At 39.4% G+C, this 23872-nt stretch overlaps 1 long non-coding RNA gene across 1 annotated transcript; it reads left to right on the plus strand.

Annotated features, from left to right (window-relative positions):
* The first annotated feature begins 18954 nt into the window (after positions 1-18954).
* On the plus strand, positions 18955-23872 carry LOC307170417. The gene is made up of 3 exons (XR_013823379.1): positions 18955-19020; positions 19560-20149; positions 22992-23872. It is a non-coding gene; the product is annotated as an uncharacterized lncRNA (long non-coding RNA).

Here is a 23872-nt window from a genome sequence, read left to right on the forward strand (position 1 = left end):
TTGGATTAACTATCCCTTTAAGAATCATATGTGAAGATAGCCATAGTTCTCATTTTTTTCTTTTCTTTAATATATATATATATATATATATATATATATATATATATATATATATATATATATATATATATATATATATATATTGTGTTTTTTGTTGTAACTGAAATGATATTGTACCCTTTTAAACCTTAATTTTACATTAAACCCTATTTCAACAGTTCATTCTCTTTTTCTCACTTTCTCACAACAAGAGCCGACAGATATTGTTTTGGTCTTTAGATATTGTTTGATTAATAACTTTTGGTTTTAACAGAGCTCAGACATTGTGTGGGGAAAATTGTAAACATTTATAAAAGTAAAAGGCCATTTACACAACACCATTTTCAACTAAAAACTGAAAACTTGTTATTAGTTTCTCACTCCCAAGGCATCAAAAACTGAAGCATGGTCAAGTGCCCTCGGCGTCACAATGAAGACGCCAAAGGTGGCCCTTTGCGTCACTCTATGACGAATTAGGAACTCTGTTGCTTTCAATGGGAAACCTTCGGCTCAAACAACAGACGCGAGTTGTTTGTTAGTTTTACTGTGATGGGTGTAGTAAAGGACAGTAATCACAAAACTTTCCATGCTTTTACCTCATTATTGGTAATTTCTATTGTAATTCATGGTTAATTCAGGTAGTTATAAAGCATTTAGTAATGGTCAGTTAAAGGAGAAGTTCACTTTTAAAATGAAAATTCTGTCATCATATACTCACCCTCATGTTGTTTCAAAGCTGTATGAATTTCTTTCTTCTGCTGAACAGAAAGGAAGATATTTAGAAGAATATCAGTAACCAGACAGTTTTTGGGTCCCATTGACTTCCATAGTAGGAAAAAAATATACTATGGAAGTCATTGGGACCCAAAAACTGTCTGGTTACTGATATTCTTCTAAATATCTTCCTTTCTGTTCAGCAGAAGAAAGAAATTCATACAGCTTTGAAACAACATGAGGGTGAGTATATGATGACAGAATTTTCATTTTAAAAGTGAACTTCTCCTTTAACTATTTTTGTGAGCTCATCTAAAGTGAGGACTAGTTATGCATTGTAAAGCATTTATAAAGGAGATTTAAAGGCTGTTAATAGTTCTATGTTCTGTATCACAGTGTTGTGTTTGTTTCCTTTTTCTGTTTAGAAGATCAATGAGCCTTTAAATCTCCTTTATAAATGCTTTACAAGGCATAACTAGTCCTCACTTTAGATGAGCTCACAAAAAATAGTGAACTGACCACTACTAAATGCTTTATAACTACCTGAATTTACTACATTTACTTACAATTTGTAAGGGATCTTATGAATCAATGACAACACCTAAATAACTGGTTTGTAAATAATGCTATACTTCATTTAGAAATGATAAACTGATCATTAATGAAGTATGACAATACAATTATTAAACACATTATAGATACGCCTTTAAATCAAGAATAAAGCATTTATAGCTGTATTTATATACTGCTTATTAATGTTTATTAATGCTTTATAAATGATGAATTAACTGTTTACTAATACTTAATTAATGATTAATTGTGTGCAGTTATTATAAAGTGTTACCCAAAACTGAAGACGATATTAAAATAAAAACTCATTTAAAAATGCAAAACTATAATAACCATATTGCTTAATACATCTGAGAAATGTTTTTCTTGATAAGACACGTCCTTTCCTGCTGAGACATTCAGCATCAACACTTTTAAATGAGTCAGAATGACAAACAGACAACACATCACAACAGAGCCACAACAAGAGTAAGTCTAAAACATATTAAGAAATAAATTCACTGAAATATGTAAAGATGATCTCCAGTAATAATAATAATTGTGTTTGTATTTGTCATTTTCTGTCATTTTGTTCATCGCAGCACTTCTGTCCACTAATTAAACAACTTTCCATCGGGATCTTTTGTGGGGATCTTCACCGAGCTTCAAATATTTCCATAGAGCATAAAGAGACCAAAACATTGGACACAGATTTCAAATTTTCATGTCCATGCAATTATTCCAGGAATTTAGCACTAACAGTCCTTCATTGCTCCTGCTTCATTGTTTCTCTATTTACTTAAATTAAAAGAAAAGCAAGGAAAGGCAAAGGTCAAAGGAAGCGATGAAGAAAAAGCAAAGGGAGCTGGGAATACAGAAGAAAAAGGAAATAAAGGTTGTGAATATATTGTAATTAGTTTTTTCCCAGCTGTTATGTGGATGATTCTATTGGTTATAGATGGGGATTATGTCGCTTGTGGTCTAACAAAATGGAATGGACAGCAAACTTTTGATGACACACTAAAAATAAAATGGTGTAAACCTATCGAACCTGGAAGAAATGAGAATGAACTACAAAACCTGACTCTCTCATAAAAAAACCTGACTCTCTCACTGCTCAAAAAAATAAAGGGAACACTTAAACAACACAATGCAACTCCAAGTCAATCGCACTTATGTGAAATCAAACTGTCCACTTAGGAAGCAACACTGATTCCATGAGGGTGGTATGAGGGCCCGACATCCACAGGTGGGGGTTGTGCTTACAGCCCAACACCGTGCAGGACGTTTGGCATTTGCCATAGAACACCAAGATTGGCAAATTCGCCACTGGTGCCCTGTGCTCTTCACAGATGAAAGCAGGTTCACACTGATCACATGTGACAGACGTGACAGAGTCTGGAGACGCCATGGAGAACGTTCTGCTGCCTGCAACATCTGTGAAGAGCACAGGGCCCCAGTGGCGATTTTGCCAATCTTGGTGTTCTCTGGCAAATGCCAAACGTCCTGCACGGTGTTGGGCTGTAAGCACAACCCCCACCTGTGGACGTTGGGCCCTCATACCACCCTCATGGAGTCTGTTTCTGACCGTTTGAGCAGACACATGCACATTTTTGGCCTGCTGGAGGTCATTTTGCAGGGCTCTGGCAGTGCTCCTCCTGCTCCTCCTTGCACAAAGGCAGAGGTAGCGGTCCTGCTGCTGGGTTGTTGCCCTCCTACGGCCTCCTCCACGTCTCCTGATGTACTGGCCTGTCTCCTGGTAGCGCCTCCATGCTCTGGACACTACGCTGACAGACACAGCAAACCTTCTTGCCACAGCTCGCATTGATGTGCCATCCTGGATGAGCTGCACTACCTGAGCCACTTGTGTGGGTTGTAGACTCCGTCTCATGCTATACCACTAGAGTGAAAGCACCGCCAGCATTCAAAAGTGACCAAAACATCAGCCAGGAAGCATAGGAACTGAGAAGTGGTCTGTGGTCACCACCTGCAGAACCACTCCTTTATTGGGGGTGTCTTGCTAATTGCCTATAATTTCAACCTGTTGTCTATTCCATTTGCACAACAGCATGTGAAATTGATTGTCAATCAGTGTTGCTTCCTAAGTGGACAGTTTGATTTCACAGAAGTGTGATTGACTTGGAGTAACATTGTATTGTTTAAGTGTTCCCTTTATTTGTTTGAGCAGTGTATGTGACTCACAGGTAAGTCACATATATACCGTATCTTCAGATAATATAATGGAATTGTATTTGTTAAAAATCAAGTGATTTTCATAAAGATAAATAGAGCTACAGTACTGTATTTTGAAAGAAATGTATTACAAATTCACAATTTAACTCACAGACTTAAACTTAATAGTATAAACCTAATATCTCAGGGCTGTTTCCTGTCACTTGGACAGAGCATTAAGCACAGTATATCATGAAATTATTTAATTTTTTATTGTACATGCAGATTTATTTGTGTGTGTGAGTGTGTGTGTGTTTTTCAGCTTGCCGGTTATTGTTGTCTTTTAATCATAAGCATTGCTTTTATATTGGCTGTGGCTTATCTACCACAACGATAAAAAGCGAAAGAGTAAGAAATCATCTGAGGAGGAACAGAAACTACTTCGAAGCACTGAAAGAAAAGGAAAGTCTCAAACTTCATATTAACCTTTATTATACATGGATTCATATTATCGGTCCATATTCTGGTCAAGATTCTGAGATTGCAAGAGTCAGAGTTTTGATATTATGCTGTATGTGCAGAAACATTACTTTGGTGTTTAGATATTTTAACTTTTTGTTTCATGTGCATTTGTACAACCTTTGTTTCCACAATTTTAAAAGTCTCTTTTGTAAGAGAAATAAGTTTAAAAAAATGTGAAAATGGAAGTGTTTTATACAGAAAGTTTGAAGAACAGCCTTTATTTGAAATATAATTTCTAGTCTGTAATGTCATTTTTGATAATTTCAATGGCAAATAAAATCATAGTGTTCTCAACCCTTTGAACAGCAGTGTAAAGGCTTTTAAAAATGTAAAATCAAGATTGAGGTTTTTCTTAAACTATTACGCCATTATATAACATTAAAACTGCAGTGTAAAAATAAAACGTATATCTTTAATAATTTCAAACCACCTGAGCTTTGTTTCAAGCAATAAAATACTTGCAGATATTTAAGACGCTGTACAAGATTATTTCTATAGATTTCATACATATGACAAAAATTGTGTCAATTCATTCACAAGTAAAAGTAATAGGGGGGGTTTCACTCATCTTCCCATGGGACACTGACATTCTTCAGGTCTTCGTGAAAGATCTGTCTCCGTGTCTTCCTTGGTCTTCCCTGTCTCCTGCATCCTCCTGGTGGTGTCCACTTCATTACTGTCTTTGTGTTGTTGTTTGGGCATGCGAAGGATGTGTCCAGCGAGGTGCACCCTTTGCTCTGTCTCAGTTTCTGAAAGTCTTCATGTGAAGTCCCACTCCTCCTCGTAATCTCTTTGATATATGCAGAACCAATATAATCATTTATCTTTTTCCATACTGTTAAAGAATTTTGTTTTCTCTTTTCAGCTACACAAACTGTTCTTGATGTCTGCCTAATGCCTTTATCAAAAAAGCGCCAGTGCTCATCAGGAGCTTTGCTAAAGGACATATTCATTGCCATCCATTAGCTTCATTAAACCTTTTATTACAGTGGTCAATATAGTAAATGTCCACCATAACTATCTATGGTATCATTATATCACTACCTGGTTAATGTAAATGTAATATAGGCTTACCCGTGAATGTATTTTATAAAAGCATTTTCTTGCAGACATTTATAATAATGAACTATTTTAAGTTGCCTTTCATTTAGTTACAATAATCACAATGATATAGAATTAAAGTTGAGAATATAAAATGTTGTGCTTAAGTTTTTGCCTATTTGTTCTTTAAAGGGAAGAAACAAATATATTTTCACATAACAAAGTTGAATCTCATCTCTTGGTTTGTAAATAAATTATTACTTCATCAGTGATTTTTATTTTATTTTATTGTATGTGTCACTATAATAGATTGCCCCTGTATCTGGCTCATTTGTTTTATATAATTAACTGATTTTTATACTGTTGTGCAGTAGTTTTGGCACTACATTTGTCTTTAAACAGTTTGACATTAAATATTGGAATATACTTTCAAAATTGTGTGCATTCATTATGCTTTTGTTATATTTATTTGAATATAATTTATATACATTTGATATACTACGCTGTAAATGTTAGAAGCAATTTAGTACATGCAATTATCTTTAATTAAAATACTGCAAAACTACCCTGCTGTAGGCCATTGCTTAGAAAACAAAAATCTTTCAAATGTATTTATGCATAAGTCTAATCAAATAAGTCAATTTGTTGTAATTGATCATGTGAACTTGTTTTTAGATGGTAATCACACACAGGAGTCTTTTGTTTTTTTAAATGTGAATTTTATTATTTAATTAATTGTTTAATTGAATTAGACGAAATACATGTTTAACAGCCCAAATATTAAAGGTATCTATCCCTGCAGCCGGAACTAGAAGAGATCTGTCATAATTTACTATAAATGGGCAAGTAAGTGTGACACATCTGTTCAGCTGGGTTGTTATTGGCTGTGACATTATTGCAGAACTCACTGTGATTGGACTATCTTTTAACCCATATAAAATGGCGCTTCATGTTACAAAGTATGTTTTGGTGTTATCATTACGTTAGTTATACATTAAAGGGATACTCCACCGTTTTTTCATATTAAACTATGTTATTCCCTTAACTAAGACGAGTTGATACATACCTCTCTCGTCTCAGTGCGTGCACTCAATCGCTCTGTCTTGCGGCGAAACTTTGTTAGCACTTAGCTTAGCCCAGTTCATTCAATATGGGCCAAGCTGAGAAGCTACCAAACACCTCCACGTTTTCCCTATTTAAATACAGTTACTCGCGTAGTGTAACTCGACCTAGGACGGTGACACAAAACAAAACTATGCGCTTTTCTAAGCGTGTAAAATGGATAACTATATTGTATGGCGGAATACCATAGCAAGTGCTTGGAAGCACTTCGACTTCGGCGCAGTAATATCTTCACTCGTGAAAAATCCTCTCACCGGCCCCCGCTCCCTCTAGTGAAGGTATTACTGCGCCAAGTCGAAGTGCTTACAAGCACTTGCTATGGTATTCCGCCATACAATATAGTTATCCATTTTACACGCTTAGAAAAGCGCAACGTTTTGTTTTGTGTCACCGTCCTAGGTCGAGACGAGAGAGGTATGTATCAACTCGTCTTAGTTAAGGGAATAACATAGTTTAATATGAAAAAACGGTGGAGTATCCCTTTAAGTTAACTATAAAGTGTCTCTATGTTGTGAGAAATTACTCCTTTACCAAGAACCCAACCCTAACCCTAAGCATTTCTCCACATTTCAATGAACTACAGCACCATGTTTCCTGTTCCATTGATAGAATGATAGAGATATAATGTAGTTTAAAACGTTTAGTAATTAAACAATAAATGTTAAATAAATAATATCTTTAATGGACAACTGGATATCTAAATATGTTTATTGAACAAACCTTTATGACACATGTGACAGGATGAAAAGTGATATTTTACTGTGAGCACTTTTAATAAAAACCTTTATGCCAGCTTTCCATATATGTCTGAAAACTGTGGCCAACATTATTTAGCAAACATAGCATAAGCAGTTGACCTGCTGATTTTTACTTTGATACACTAACCAGACTTACACTACAGAGTTACAAGCCATTTGAAATGTGCATTTTTTTGCTCTTCCAGGGGCTGTTGCTGGGCCTCTGGGGGTGGAAGGGCAGTACAATCTACACAGATCTATTCTCCTCATCATGGACAACAAACTTTATTGAGTCACATTTAAATATACCCAATATTGTATTAGGTTTTGATGGGTATTGTGAGACCATCTCATAGGGAAATATTTTAAAGAAATGCTGTAATATATAATAATAATTCTTATTTCTCTGCTTTTTTTGTATAAACATCAATAAACATAATGGATGAAAGTGAACCTGCAAGAACATGCCATTATACAATTTCCAGTGTCGGAAGTAAACAAAAATCAATTTATATACACTTCAGTATTACTAGTACACGAGGATAATGCACCATTCAGTAAAACAACAAAGAAACAGTGCCAAAATTTCCTTTTCACCCCCTGATTGCTTCTCATGCCTGACATCAGTAATATCTATGCATTCATTTTAAATGCAATAGTAGATGTACTAGAATGATCAACATGGATCATCTTCAATTATGCTTGAAGTAGTTGTAGCGATGTAGCCCACTGCAGCCTCTAGTTATTCACATTGTTACAGTAGAGGCTTCCTCTACACTTCCTCCAGATCACCAGAGGGAGCTCTCACCAGAATATTTAGTGTTACTATTCGGACTACAATTCCCATAGGCCCTCATACCACACACACACACACACACACACACCTGCAGTTCATCACTCAAACACTATTTCAACACTCCATACACACACCACTGTTGCGAAGTCTTGATTTGCATCATATGCTCGTCACAGATTTTATTTTTGATATTTGTCATTGATGTTTCTCTAACAGGATATGTGGTTTACTGCACTATATAGAGCAAGCTTTTCTCATGCGTGCTATAGGGCTACACATGCACTGCAAGATACTAATGCAAATCTACATGCCACCTTTGAAAGATAATGCAACATTATGGATGTTATTAAGTTTCAATGCTCTTGATAGTTTCTATGTTCTTGAAAGAATTAAATAGAAATGCTGAAGTTCAAATTGAGATGTCTAACTTTTGTTACGATTAATCATTATCATATCTGTTGTTGGATGTACAATTTATATAGTTTTTGCATACAGTGGATATAAGTCAACGCATTCCTGTTAAAACTGCTTTTGAGATGTAAAAAATTAAACAGATAATTATATCAGAACTTTTGCATGTTTATTGTAGAAATTAGAACCTATGTAATGCCAGTGAAAACCACAGTGACATTACAAAGAAAAAAAATCTTGGAAGGAATAACTAACTGCATAAATGTGCACACCCCTGAACTAATATTTATTTGAAGCACCCTTTGATTTTGTTACAGCACTCAGTGTGTTTGGATACGAGTCTATCAGTTTGGCACATCTTGACTTGGGAATATTTTCCCACTCAACACTCAGGGAAGGTTTAACTAAACAAAACTGTATTGTGAAACCTTTCAGAAATCAGAATAGGGAATTGAATCATAAAAGAAAGGGTTAACTGAACAAAACAATACTGTGAAAGATTTCACAAATCAGAATAGTTAAGTTAAGGACTCAAGGAAGAAGTTTAGACTGTTACATTTCTTCTCTCTGTCTGTGTTGAATGATGGTTATCATTCTATAACAGGATGTGTGGTTTTTCTGCACAATAGGTACAGTGCAAGTGTTTCTCATCTGCAAGCTTTTCTGAAGTGCTGTAGTCTATTTCAGCTTGATGAAGGTTAGAGATGCAGCCGTCATTGATTTTTATTCCATATACTTCCCTTTATCCCCATATCTCCTTTCTTTTGTTAATAAATCTCTAAAACTTTTTCTTTTAACATGTGGATTTCAGTAGTGCTTTTATAAAAAAAAAAAAAAAAAAAATATATATATATATATATATATATATATATATATATATATATATATATATATATATATTTTTTTTTTTTTTTTTTTATAAAAGCACTACTGATATATATATATATGAATATATATATAATGAATATATTCTGCATGGGGCGACATTTTTGCAAAATATGATGTTGCTTCTTGCACGTTTTGCTTCAGTTTAAAAGTGAAATGTCCAGTGAGTGCCACTAAAACGTGCATTCAGTCAAATTTAACTCAAGGTTGTTTAACTGAACAGAAAACTAAACCAAACAAGTGCGAAATGTAGCGTCAGTAAAATCAGTTACTGTACGATGTACGAGTACGATGTAGGCATGAAATGTAATGTAATGTGGCTCCAGTGTAAGTGTAACAAAGGAAAAGACCAAAAAAAAAAAAAAAAAAAAAAAAATGAGGAGCCCTGAAGAGTAGTAGAATGGCTCCTTTTAAAGGGCATCATCTAGATAAGGGGCGTCACATCAGAATGATCATTAATGATCATCACAGTAGTAACAATGAATGCTATTTTATAAAATGATATGATTAATATCACATAATTAAATATGATGGTTTCATTATAAATTATATTATAAGTTTAATTATAAGTGAGTATCTCTAAGGTGGACACCCATCTTGATATATGATATTTACCATCTGAATCTAACCATGTCATGAAAAATGGAAAACTAAATCTATTTAATATGATGTTAATTATTAACAATAATAACAATAATTATTGGGGTCGTATGCCCCGAATACCATACTTTGACATATTCTTCTGTTATTGAAAAACTGATGCTTTAATTAGCTTAAACAAAACCGAAAGACCTTTGTCTCAAAACATATTAAATCATTTCAGTGAATCTCATTTGCTACTTAATCTACAGCATTTAAAAAAAACCCATCAAATATGAATCAAGTTAGCGCAAAATCAACTTTGCGCTGCATGCTGGCCGTTATTGCGTCAAGGATCAGCTGAATTTCCACGTGCATCTTGAAAAGATGTTTTGGTTGAGTTCAAACCATTGAAATAGTACACTTACAAAAGTTACAAGTATACTTCTAGTACATTAAAATTAGTACTGCATAAAGTATACTTAAAAATACACTTGAAGATTATTTAAATATAATTAATTAAATGAACTTAAAGTATACTTTTTTGTAAGGGTAAGAGAATGTCTCCATTTAAAGGTTTTTAACGTCACATGATGATATTGTGAAGCAGTGATATTTTATTTATTTCTTCCTTGTTATATTAACACTTGTGGGAATTGTAACAGTTAGCCAAAGTCAGAGCACTGAGTAGTGTAACATCTAAATGAAGTCTGAGCATTGAGCATTGAAACCTATGCCTGTCACAGTGTCTGGTTTATGTTCCCTGGGTCACCACTAGATGTCCTCCTTCCCCACGGTGTCTGTCACAATTCTGAACTGCATTTCCCACAATTCCTGTCTGTCACTAATTGTTCATTGTCTTTCAGCTGTTTCTCGTCACCTTGTCAGCACTTGTGTATATATACCCTGTCTGTTTTAGTGTTTGTCACGGAGTTGTTGTAAGATATCACACCACTTCTGTATTCTGTTCCTGCCTGTTCCTGTCTTTGTGTCTCTTTGTTTGGATTGCTTGTTTGGATTATGACCCCTGCCTGGACTGGATTTTGAGTACGGATTTCCCCATTAAAATTCACTTACTGCATTTGGATCTACCTGTCTTCTGTTCGGTGTGGTTCGTGACAGAACGACTCCGTCACGCATAGATCCAGCGGTATGAGTTTTCATGACTATTCCACAAACACTAAGAGGGAGAGGAGGCAGCTGAATGGGAATTCTCGAGCTGAAGAGGAGGAGCCGCGCATGACTTTATATGAATGTTTTGCGTTGGTTGCTCATATCAGGGAGGAGAGTGCTGCTATCCCGGTTAATTCCGGGGAGAGAACAGCACCCAGTCACTCGCGGACACGAAGGAGAAAGAGGAAGACTTCCTCCATGCCAGTTCTGGGGGTCCTGAGTCCGGTGGTCCCTGTTCCGGTGGTCCCAGTTCCAGTGCCGGTGGTCCCAGTGCCGGTGGTCCCAGCGCCGGTGGTCCCAGTGCCGTGGTCCAGAGTCCGGTGGCTCCAAAACGCAGGAGGAGGAGAAAGGCTCACGTCACGTCTGCCCAGCCAGAGACTGTTCACGTCACGTCTGCCCAGCCAGAGACTGTTCACGTCACGTCTGCCCAGCCAGAGACTGTTCACGTCACGTCTGCCCAGCCAGAGACTGTTCACGTCACGTCTGCCCAGCCAGAGACTGTTCACGTCACGTCTGCCCAGTCAGAGACGGTTCACGTCACGTCTGCCCAGCCAGAGACGGTTCACGTCACGTCTGCCCAGTCGGGGACTGTTCACGTCACGTCTGCCCAGTCGGGGACTGTTCACGTCACGTCTGCCCAGCCGGAGACTGTTCTCGTCGTGTCTGCCCAGCCAGAAACTGTTCACGTCATGCCTGCAGACCCTGTGTCCCTGGATAAGATGGCCGTACAACCGGTGCCTGTGTCTGAGCCGGTGATGTCTGTTCCTGAGCCCTCAGTGACCGCGACACTGGCCATTATGGCCACAGTCATGTGGTGTGTGTGGGCTACGCACACACTTGAGCCGGTGGTGTCTGTTCCTGAGGCCGGTGGTGTCTGTTCCTGAGGCCGGTGGTGTCTGTTCCTGAGGCCGGTGGTGTCTGTTCCTGAGGCCGGTGGTGTCTGTTCCTGAGGCCGGTGGTGTCTGTTCCTGAGCCGGTGGTGTCTGTTCCTGAGGCCGGTGGTGTCTGTTCCTGAGCCGGTGGTGTCTGTTCCTGAGCCGGTGGTGTCTGTTTCTGAGCCGGTGGTGTCTGTTTCTGAGCCGGTGGTGTCTGTTCCAGTCCCTGAGCCGGTGGTGTCTGTTCTTGAGCCGGTGATGTCTGTTCCAGTCCCTGAGCCGGTGATGTCTGTTCCTGAGCCGGTGGTGTCTGTTTCTGAGCCGGTGGTGTCTGTTTCTGAGCCGGTGGTGTCTGTTCCAGTCCCTGAGCCGGTGGTGTCTGTTCTTGAGCCGGTGGTGTCTGTTCCAGTCCCTGAGCCGGTGATGTCTGTTCCAGTCCCTGAGCCGGTGATGTCTGTTCCTGAGCCGGTGGTGTCTGTTTCTGAGCCGGTGGTGTCTGTTTCTGAGCCGGTGGTGTCTGTTTCTGAGCCGGTGGTGTCTGTTCCAGTCCCTGAGCCGGTGGTGTCTGTTCTTGAGCCGGTGATGTCTGTTCCAGTCCCTGAGCCGGTGATGTCTGTTCCTGAGCCGGAGCCAGTGTCTGTTCCTGAGCCGGAGCCAGTGTCTGTTCCTGAGCCGGAGCCAGTGTCTGTTCCTGAGCCGGAGCCAGTGTCTGTTCCTGAGCCGGAGCCAGTGTCTGTTCCTGAGCCGGAGCCAGTGTCTGTTCCTGAGCCGGAGCCAGTGTCTGTTCCTGAGCCGGAGCCAGTGTCTGTTCCTGAGCCGGAGCCAGTGTCTGTTCCTGAGCCGGAGCCAGTGTCTGTTCCTGAGCCGGAGCCAGTGTCTGTTCCTGAGCCGGAGCCAGTGTCTGTTCCTGAGCCGGAGCCAGTGTCTGTTCCTGAGCCGGAGCCAGTGCTTGTGTCTGTTTCTGAGCCCTCAGTGACCGCGACACTGGCCATTATGGCCACAGCCATGTGGTGTGTGTGGGCTACGCACACACTTGGACCGGTGGTGTCTGTTCCTGAGCCGGAGCCAGTGTCTGTGTCTGTGTCTGTTCCAGTTCCTGAGCCGGAGCCTGTGTCTGTGTCTGTGTCTGTTCCAGTTCCTGAGCCGGAGCCAGTGTCTGTGTCTGTTCCAGTTCCTGAGCCGGAGCCAGTGTCTGTTCCTGAGCCGGAGCCAGTGCTTGTGTCTGTTTCTGAGCCCTCAGTGACCGCGACACTGGCCATTATGGCCACAGCCATGTGGTGTGTGTGGGCTACGCACACACTTGGACCGGTGGTGTCTGTTCCTGAGCCGGAGCCAGTGTCTGTGTCTGTGTCTGTGTCTGTTCCAGTTCCTGAGCCGGAGCCAGTGTCTGTGTCTGTGTCTGTGTCTGTTCCAGTTCCTGAGCCGGAGCCAGTGTCTGTGTCTGTTCCAGTTCCTGAGCCGGAGTCTGTGTCTGTTCCTGAACCTGAGTCGGTGGGGCCAGTTCCAGTGCCAGTTCTGGTGGTGCCAGTTCCAGTGCCAGTTCCGGTGGTGCCAGTTCCGGTGGTGCCAGTTCCGGAGGTGCCAGTTCCGGTGGTGCCAGTTCCAGTGGTGCCAGTTCCAGTGGTGCCAGTTCCAGTGCCAGTTCCGGTGATGCCAGTTCCAGTGCCTGAGTCGATGGTGCCAGTTACTGTTTCTGAGTCGGTGGTGCCAGTTCCTGTTTCTGAGTCGGTGGTGCCAGTTCCAGTTCCTGAGCCGGTGGTGTCTGTTCCGGTGCCATGGCCGCCCGAGGGAAAGTCTCCGCCCTGGCCGCCCGAGGGAAAGTCTCCGCCCTGGCCGCCCGATGGACAGTCTGCTCCGCCCTGGCCGCCCGATGGACAGTCTGCTCCGCCCTGGCCGCCCGATGGACTGTTGACACCGCCCTGGCCGCTCGAGGGAAAGTCTCCGCCCTGGCCGCCCGATAGACTGTTGACACCACCCTGGCCGTCCGAGGGGTCTTCACCGTCGTGGCCGCCGGAAGGAAAGTCTCCGCCCTGGCCGCCAGATGGTCTGTCGTCTCCGCCCTGGCTGCCAGATGATCTGTCACTCCCTGTCCCCGTTTCCCTCCTTGGACCTGGTCCTCCATCCCTCCCCCTGATCCTCCACCATTCCACCTCCCTCCTGGACTCTTGTTTTGTTGTTTGTGTCTTGGAGCGTCTGGTAGCCGCTCCGTAGAAGGGGGGTTATGTCACAGTGTCTGGTTTATGTTCCCTGGGTCACCACTAGATGTCCTCCTTCCCCACGGTGTCTGTCACAATTCTGAACTGCATTTCCCACAATTCCTGTCTGTCACTAATTGTTCATTGTCTTTCAGCTGTTTCTCGTCACCTTGTCAGCACTTGTGTATATATACCCTGTCTGTTTTAGTGTTTGTCACGGAGTCGTTGTAAGATATCACACCACTTCTGTATTCTGTTCCTGCCTGTTCCTGTCTTTGTGTCTCTTTGTTTGGATTGCTTGTTTGGATTATGACCCCTGCCTGGACTGGATTTTGAGTACGGATTTCCCCATTAAAATTCACTTACTGCATTTGGATCTACCTGTCTTCTGTTCGGTGTGGTTCGTGACAATGCCACGAAGATTATTCAATAACCTCTGCTCTTTTTTTATTATCATAACTTTGTCTCATTTTTTTATTTTATTTTTGGACATTTGGAGGCAAATATATATATATATGGAAAAGCTGATAGACACAAAAGCTGTGTAAACATTTAAGTCTTCACAGTTATTTTTGCACATGTAAGCAGCTTTCTCTACCGTGATTGAGATTATAAAGTTATTTCCCGATGCTGATCTACAGATAAAACGTTAAATCTGAGGTAGTAGACATACATTTCTCTCGGTTGTTTAGTTATCTTAACTTTAACTGTGCTGCAGAACTGGGGATTCCCTCAATATGTCATTCTCCAGGATTCCCCTGTGGTCAGGACACTTAACGCTTAATGGACTAATATAAAATACCAAACTCACACCTTATTGGGGATGTAGGCTATACTAGATAAGGGAACAGGCAATCGGACTCAGAATATGAACGTAATATGCAAAGTTTCACGCTGAGCCATTCCCAGTGAAGTACTGCCATAAAGTTGGCTTGACACTGGATATTCGATATTCACACTTTAGGGACCGTCTCTAAAGTTACATATACGACATTGGTACACATTTCTAACTTCTAGCATTTAAAGAGAATGACTTACAGTCATAAAACCAACTGTAAACTGTTGCCTGTCGAATATTATAGGTTGTATTTTTAAACAGAATGAATATTTTGGAAGTGAAATCTGAAAGGTGAATATGGATTATTGAATTATTATAAATGAAAACGTGTGTGAAATGTTTTGAATTAAAATATTTACAGCTTAAATATACAACCATGTTGAATTTCAGCCCATAAAAATGCATGCAGGGTTAATGCAATGCATATTTTTTAAGTATTTAAGTAGTTTTTAAGCTTTTTTGTTTTCAAAAACATTTGTCATTATTTTACTTCCATAGACAAACTACTAACCAGAAAAAATAGTTCCCTTTCAGACGGTCACGTTCGACGTCATGTCGGGAGCGTGAACCGACGAATTGGAAATCTTGCTAGAGAGACCAATCTACTTTGAGTGTAACTAAACAAGCCAATGCACATTGGCATGTGAGATTTGCATCTGCCGCTCCGCCCGCAGTACGGGTATAAATAAGCAGCAGGTGCATCACATATCAGCTTTTCGCTTCGGAGCTGCAACAATTTACAAGAGTCTATTCTATCAGCCAGGGCTGAATTTCTGGAACAGGAAGCTATACCTTATCATTATTATGTGTTTCCCGAAACGTTCTTAGTTAAGTATACCTTCTGTAAGTCATACGTTCGGAAGGTTGGTCTGGACCACTCTTATATATAAGGTATAGCTTTACCTTAGCTTTATCACTGTTGACCAGTGAAAGCAACGTTATCGGGAAATCCTTATTATTCAGTCATTGTTTACTTTGTCAGGTTTAGGTAATTGTTGTGTTTTACAGCATAGCGCTTACATGTTTAATAGGCTATATTTACCAAACTGAAATGTTGCATAGAATTTATATTATTGAATCTACTACTATTTCCACAATAATTAGTACACTGTGGAGGAAAGTTTATCTCTGCTAGAATTTGATTCGCTCGCACTCCTTGGGCCACATTAAAGGGATACTCCACAGTTTTTTCATAGTAAACTATGTTATTCCCTTAACTAAGACGAGTTGATACATACCTCTCTCGTCTCAGTGCATGCTGAGAGGAAGAGGATCAGGCGTGACTTTTTACTGCGCTGAGTCGAAGTACTCCCAAAAGTGCTATTCTGCCATACATTATAGTTATTCTTTTTAACCTGCTTAGAAAAGCGCCATGTTTTATTTTGTGTCACCATACTTGGTCATGTAACTACTTGTGTAACTGTTTTTAAATAGGAAAAACGTTGATGTGTTTGGTCACTTCTAAATTCATTGCTGTTAGATACCATTGAATATACTGGGCTAAGCTAAGTGGTATCAAAGTGTCGCCGAGCGCCTGGGCGATTAAGTGCACGCACTGAGACGAGAGAGGTATGTATCAACTCATCTTAGTTAAGGGAATAACATAGTTTAATATGAGAAAATGGTGGAGTATCCCTTTAAAGGCAATCCTCCGGGTTGAGCTAGGCTTTTAGCATTTTAGCTAACTTAGTATCCTGGCTCCCTAGAGTTCCATCATGTGGCAGGCTCCACAGGAGCCTCCCTGGTACTAGCTCTAGAGCTTGGTCGGCACTCCACTCGGTCAAGCCTAGGTAGTACTCCCCTCGTTTAGAGGGTCGTTCTGTAGAGTACTTCGCTCCCTGAATCTGGTCAGAAGGCTGAAGGTCTTTCATGAGAGGTAGATCAGTGTTTTAGATGTGTAGGTACTCCCTTGTTTGAGAGGATCGCCCAATAGAGAACCTCGCTCCCTGAGTTTGATCTAAAAGGTCGGGAGATTCTTGTGAACTCCCTTAGTAGATCAGCTCCTAATAGAGCTGGAGGTACTCCTCTCATTAGGGACCCAGTGTAGAGTAACCACTCTCCATAGTCTTTTGAAAAAGAAGCACTCTGTAGGTCCAGGGTTGAGCGGAGTATCTCCCCTTGTAAGGGTTTGGAAAGCGCTATACTGATTCCTGCACCTCAGGATGCCCGTCTCTTTGTCTGGTCTGAGCTGGTCACTGCCTCTTCTGCAGTCCCTCTCATGAGGCAAGTATGGTAGGAGGCTTTAGTAAGGCAACAGACAGATTGTTTGTTATAGGCCACAAGTCAGAGCGGGACAGCCTCCCTGGTGGCTCTGGGGGTTACCACGAAGTCCACCTAAAAGTGACTGGCCAGGTCTCCTTTCGGCTCCCTGGCCCTATTCCCTCAAAGGAACTCCTTCCTAGTGAAGTTGCTGGTTGACAACTCCTTCTGTTACTATACGAAGGTATTTCCTCAGTGAGGCGTGATAGCTCGGGCAGTGGCCGTAGAGAGTACTGTCAATGACAGCCTTGTGTGTGAGGGGCATTTCTGTTGAAACTGTCATTATTTTTGCTTAGTCACAGCCATTTCTTGGCATGAAATAGTTCTCCAATAGTGTCTCAGGACGCAGTGTCTTGTTCCCTGTTTTCAGGGAACCAGGGTTAAGGGCCGTTCACACCAAGAACGAAAACTTTAAAGATAACTTTAACGATATTTGCGTCCACACCAACGAATGATAATGGTCTGTTTATACTAAGCTTGCGTGCTGCGGTTTCAAAGTGTGTACAACGTCATTGAACACGTTTTTCATGTACTCAGCATGCCATGTTTTGAGTAAAGCTAGTGTAATTTATCTAATAATCTAACAGTGAATTTAGCTGATGTAGTCAATATAGTGGAATAAAAACAACACCTTTCCTTTTTCACCGCAACTTTAAAGGAAGCAAGGCAATGTTGTTGAAACGAGCGCTAAGCACCTTAGGTAATACTTCTCACCATTTATTCAAAGGGTATAAATGATTGTTTTCCATATTCATTTTCTTGAAAAGGGGCTTGACTTGTCAAAAAGTGGTGGATTTTTCTGGACATCTGCAATTAACTTCTCTGCAATGTCGTCTGCCATTTTTAATTGCATTTGAATGGCCATGAATTAGAATGGATTCTGATTGGCTTTCAGTGTTTTATCGTTTAACAGCTGGGAAAAAAATCGTTACGAAAGTGATCCCAACGATATCGTTTCTCTATAGCGTTATCGTTATAGCTATTCTTTAATATTGAGAAAGATTTTTAGAACTATATCTTTATCATTATCTTTATCATTGTCGTCCTTGGTGTGAACGGGGCTTACAGTCATAACCCGAGAAGTTTCATGGTCACCAGAATATTTTGTTGTATGAATATCTGAACATGTATATTTTTGTTTCTGCTTCTTTTTTTGCCTATTCTTCGATCAGGAGATTCAGTACTCTTTTGCATCTATATATTCGAATTTACGTGTATATATTCAGGCTCATAATATATTCACTATTTATATGTAATTATTACCTGTTTGGCCCCTCATTTTATATATATCAGTGGCAAGCAGTGACTTCTTTAACTGGATATGCTGGTGGTGTGTCATGTCAAGAAATGTGCCAGGTGACCAAGCATAACTGAGGGTATACAGAAGAAAGTGGAATGAGCCCATGAGAGAGGGACCCTACAACAATGGTGAGAGCTCCAGCAACAGTTCAAATGGAAGGAGGAAGTACCATCTTATACCATCGAAACCACTGCACGAGAGTTCCCAGAGTAAGGACAGAAAGAGAAGGAGGGAGACTTAAAGCATACGATATGGGAGAATCTGAAGAGAAGAGACCAGGGATACAAGTGCAGAAGGAAGAAATCTCAGAAAGAGATGCACAAGGACCTGAGCAAAGCAGAGAGGAAGTCGTGCATTAAGGAAATGGTGAACCCATACCTTATTGTTTTATTAAAAGTCCTAAATAGGTATTTAATAGTTTTCCCATATATTCTTAGACACTTGTAACTAATTGCATAATTAAATGTTTGATCGATATCCAAAACTTTGATCAGAAATGCAGGTTGATGACATAGCAATATGAAGACAAATATCAAATAATTGCTCATGCAGGTCTGATTCTTGGCCTTGATTCCATTTCCTCTCTCATTCTTTCCCTAATAATTTTATGTCTTCATTCATTCAAAAACCAAGGAAAAATGTTGAAAGAGCTCCAGGAGAGAGAACCCACTAGCTTTAGTGGGGCAAGTGTTGAATTTTTTTTTTTTCTCTTTCCTGTTTAAAGTTGCTGCACAGCGACCCTCAAATGCTGATTCAGAAGCAGAATGATGCACTAACACCTCATCGAAACAGACAAGACGAGCCGAAATAAGAGTAAGTCATTACCTATAATCTGACTAAACCAATACCACAAACAGTTTTTTTTTATTGAAGCCATTGAGACATCGTTCACAATGCAGACTAAAAAAATGCAGAAAGATACATAATTTGACTTTAATTTACATTTTTTAAAAATCTTGCAACTAGGTCAAAGAAATGTTCCTTTTATTATTATAGAAAAAAGTTTTGTAAGGTTTACCCTAAATAATAATTTTAAGAGCAAATAGGTTTGCAAATAGAGTATTTGTAGCCAGAACTATTTGTTTCTTCTAAATGAACAGTTCTTTACCACAAATAACCAGCACAATTACAAGGGATTGTACCATTAGAAGTACCCTGAGGTTAAGCTATTGTTTAAGGGGTTAACACAAATTTAAAGGCATACGTTTCACCTAATTCTTATGGTAGTTTTCTATTTAAAAATGAAAATGAATTTAATTCGATTACTGGTGCAAATAAAATGATATTCTTCCATTATTTATAGTTTAGTTATTCTATGTGCTTATAATAGTAGGCTATTCTGTTTATTCCAGGGCATCCTGTGGACCGGATCACATTCCATAGCGTAGAAGGAACAGGAGCAACCAAAAGGATCACCCAAGATACTTATTGTACTGTGTATAAACCTCAGAAAATGGCAATTATAAAAAAAAAAACCAAAATTACTATCCAGAGCGCTGCAGTGAGCTTTTTGTTACTAGGTTTTCAGGTGTTTATGGGCGTAAAGTTTGCATGCCCATGTCGTTTTTTGTGGAACCAAGTTATAGCACTCCTCATCGTAATTGTCCCTGCTTTCTTTGCTGGGCTAATGATGCATCTATTTTTAAGATTCCAAAAACAAAATAACAGTGGATGGTCTGAAGGACAGGACAACACAGGAAGATCTAAGAGTGGAAAAAAACTTCATTGTATGATTCGCTTAATTCCATCACTACTGTGGCTCTGTATATTTTTCATTGATGGTGATTATGTTGCATGTGGACTGACAAACTGGAATGGACACTACACCTGTGATACAGATGTTCATCCCAATTGTGTGAGCTGGTGCAAACCTGAATCAAACCAAGGAACAAATACGACTGGAAAATATATCTCCACACAAGAGAAAATCAATATATCAAAGGTAAATGCCAAGTATTTTTACCCCACATATGGCAAGTTTTGTCAGGGAAGGATAAGTGAAACAGAAATAGATCAATAGACCTAATAATATTCCAATCTGTAACACAGGACCTTAAAATCACTAATTGTACATATTTCCCCATTTTGGGGAATTTACCATTTCACAAAGATGAAAACAAAAATATAGGGAATCAAAATAGAGCGGCAATCATCGGGGTCCAAGCATAAATGGCCCATGTGGATGATAGTTTGGATTTGATGAAGAAAGTTAGCAATACATGCTGGTTTCAAAACGGGACAACTGACTTCCAAAGGAAATCACTTATTTCAGCCTTCAAAAATTATTGTAATAATTTAATATATATCTGTCTGTGGCCAGAGATGTTGGGATGGATGAATAGATTGATGGATATAACAAATGAAATGGTCTTCATTTTAAATTGACAGCAATATAATTAATCATGTCTGTTTACTTTTTTGTTTTACTGGATATTTTCAATATCTGCCGCAGGAAGGCCCAAGAAAAACCACAGGAGCACTACACACCGACCATTCAAATGGCAACACAAGTGAAATGGCAATGGTGAATCTGAATGTAGTGTTTACATGAACACTAACAAGTTGATCGGTTGATGTGCGTTTTAGCATTGCTAAGAAAGTTCCCGCTCCTCATTGAGAGATAGCCTTCGAGACCGGTGCGTCTCACAGGTGTCGCTCATCAGTAATCACGCCACCGGCCTCGCGACGTTCTCCCGTGCCCCTCAGCCTCGTCCTGCTCGCCACAGTAAACATAATGAATGGCGACTGTAGAACGCAAAAGCCGAATCCCGGACATTTTGGGTAATCTCGAAATCCTGGGCAGACTCATCACGGAGACTCACGATAAAACGGCGTCTTTTAAGTTTCGAGTCAACTAGTAGCCCAGCTTAGTTGTTTAACTGCGCGCTCTTACCGGTAGGCATGGCTTGGGAGTGGCCTCGTAGGGCAGCGAAGCAAGTGCATTCTGGGAGTTGTTGTCTTTCATCCACATGAGCCAAAAATACATTTTCTGGCTTTTCTCAGTCTAGAAAGCTCCAAATTCAAAAATAATTCCACATTTCTACTACATAATGACCCAATTTAAATACACATTCATCTTTCCAGAGGTGAAGTATCCCTTTAAGCTCATACATATGTGTACATATGAGAACATCTTTTTTTTTGTGAACATATCTCATTTCGTTCTCGAGTTATAGCCATTTTAGTAAAAGTGACTCCGCCCACTTCAAACTTTGTGGCGCCCCTTAGCTGAATGAAAATTTCTATATTCTTCTGATCATTTTTAATATTCAGACTCAAGAGAATATTTCTGCACTGGTTTGGTTTCAATCGGGCAAAAAACCTAGGCCCTGGAAAAAATTTCCAGGCATAAATTAATGAAATGTTTTGTTCGTCTTGAGCCAGTATACTTGTATTCCAATGATATAAAGCACTTGAGTCTATGACAAATGGTCTAGAAGTTATGAGCGGTTTCACATTTTTTATCACTGTAGCGCCACCTATTGGCCAATTGGGGTCATACCTTGTCAGTCTCCCCCCAAATTGAGATCTACCGTCTGGCCAAGTTACAAGTCTCTAGGCCTTACGGTTTGGTCTGCATGATCAGTTTTACGACAGAAAAAATAAAATTCAAAACTTTTTTATAATTGAACATTTTGTTTTAAATATCATTAAATATATAATCCAACGGAAAGGCCTAATGATGAGATTGTTTTATTACATTTAAGGAAGGTAGATAATTAAATCTCTGGACTGTGAAAAACGTTTTAAACCAAAAAAATTGACAATTTAGACAGAAAACCCTGTAATTTGTCAAGTGAAATCAACTCAAGTCACCGGTTTTCCATAAAAAGTATAATTGGGTGTTTTGTCTCTTCTATGCTACTAAATCAACCCGGATTTACAGCACATTCAAATAGTTGGCATTTCAGTCTAAGTGAATTCCACCTGATTTTTTTTTGTACAATCTGTTAATTGGTAAGAAGCAAATTTCTCCAAAAGAACTTGCAGGGAAAGATTCCTTTTTGTCATTATTATTATTATTATTATTATTATTATTATTATTATTATTATTATTATTTTGTCATTATTTTTGACAAAAACAATTGTGATCCTAAACCATTAAAGTGTTAGTTCACCCAAAAATGAAAATTCTTGTCGTTCCAAACCCGTAAGACCTTCGTTCATCTTCGGAACACAAATGAAGAGATATTTTTTATGAAATCCGAGAGGTTTCTGAACCACCCATAAGCAGCAACGTCATTGCAACCTTCAAGGCCCAGAAAGGTAGTTGAGACAGTTTAAATAGTCAATGTGACTACAATGGTTCAACCTTAATGTTATGATGTGACGAGAATACTTTTTGTGCGCAAAACTTCCAAAATTAACAACTTTATTCAACAATCCCTTCTCTTCCATGTCAGTCTGCTACTCTGATCATGTAGTAAACACAGTGCAGCATCTCCGGGTTCTACGTCAGAACGCCGGCTCATTATTGGCCGACGCTGTTCACGTGAGAACCACGACACCTGCGTGTGATGCTGAAACAGGAACTATGAATGAGCCGACGTTCTGACGTAGATTTTAGCTATGTCTTTACTACCATTCTGGGCCTTGAAAGTTGCAATGACGTTACTGTCATGGGTGGTTCAGAAACCAAAAATATCTTAATTTGTGAAATTTCATTGTTGGGGGAACTAACCCTTCAACATACATATAACTTATAGCATAGTATAGGATTTAATTAATTTATTGGCTTCAATGATCATGACAATCAATGTATTTTTATTTTTATTTTATTCAAGTTAATAGGTTATGCCCTGGCCTTGGTCTCCTGCTGCATCCTCTGCATCATATTGTGTATGAGTAAAGGCAACAACAGAAGTGGAACTTCAGTGTCAAGACAACAGAGATCAGAGGTGGTCGCAGAAACTGAGGCCACTGCTCTGCAAGTTCCACAAAGTGTATGAAATTATCACCTCGTGTTCATATGTTCTATTAATGCTCTCTTCTGCTGTCTGAGATTATTATTTGTGAGAGTGAGTTTTCATTTCTGTTTCAATGTGTTTATTCTTTAACTGATCATCTAATCGTCTATGACTAATAAAGATTATCAAAGTGCTTTTCATGTAACTTTTAGTGCATTTAGTTTTCATTTGTTTATCTGTATATTACATACAACTTTGTATATAAAAAAACAATAATACATAAATAAATGTCAATATTATATGAATAGATTTATTATCCATTTGTTTTCTTGCGAATTGCAACATGATTCTGTTTAAAAAATGTAAAAATAAAGAAAAAAAAACATACTATGTACATTTCCTATGTACATTTCCAAAGACAAAAAAAAAAAAAAAAAAAGATGTGAAGAGAAAATCATAATCACTTAAGACACTTTAACTTTTATGGTTCTGTTTAGTACGTTTCATTATCATGGACTTTTAGTTTGGTTTGTCAGTCACATGTTCTCCTTTGTCTCAGTTTTCCATCACTTATCTGTTGTCATGGTGATTCATTAATCATCACAAGTGTTTGTCATTATTTCCCTCATTTGCTTTGCATTTAAGTTCCAGTCTTCTCTGTGTTCATTGTTCTGGTCACGTTTCCGCATAGCGGTTGGTTTATTTTGTGCATCTTGTTTGTATTGCCCTCTGAGTGGATTATTAAAGATGTTTTCTTC

Source organism: Squalius cephalus (assembly GCF_949319135.1).
Source record: "Squalius cephalus genome assembly, chromosome: 13".
NCBI lineage: Eukaryota > Metazoa > Chordata > Actinopteri > Cypriniformes > Leuciscidae > Squalius > Squalius cephalus.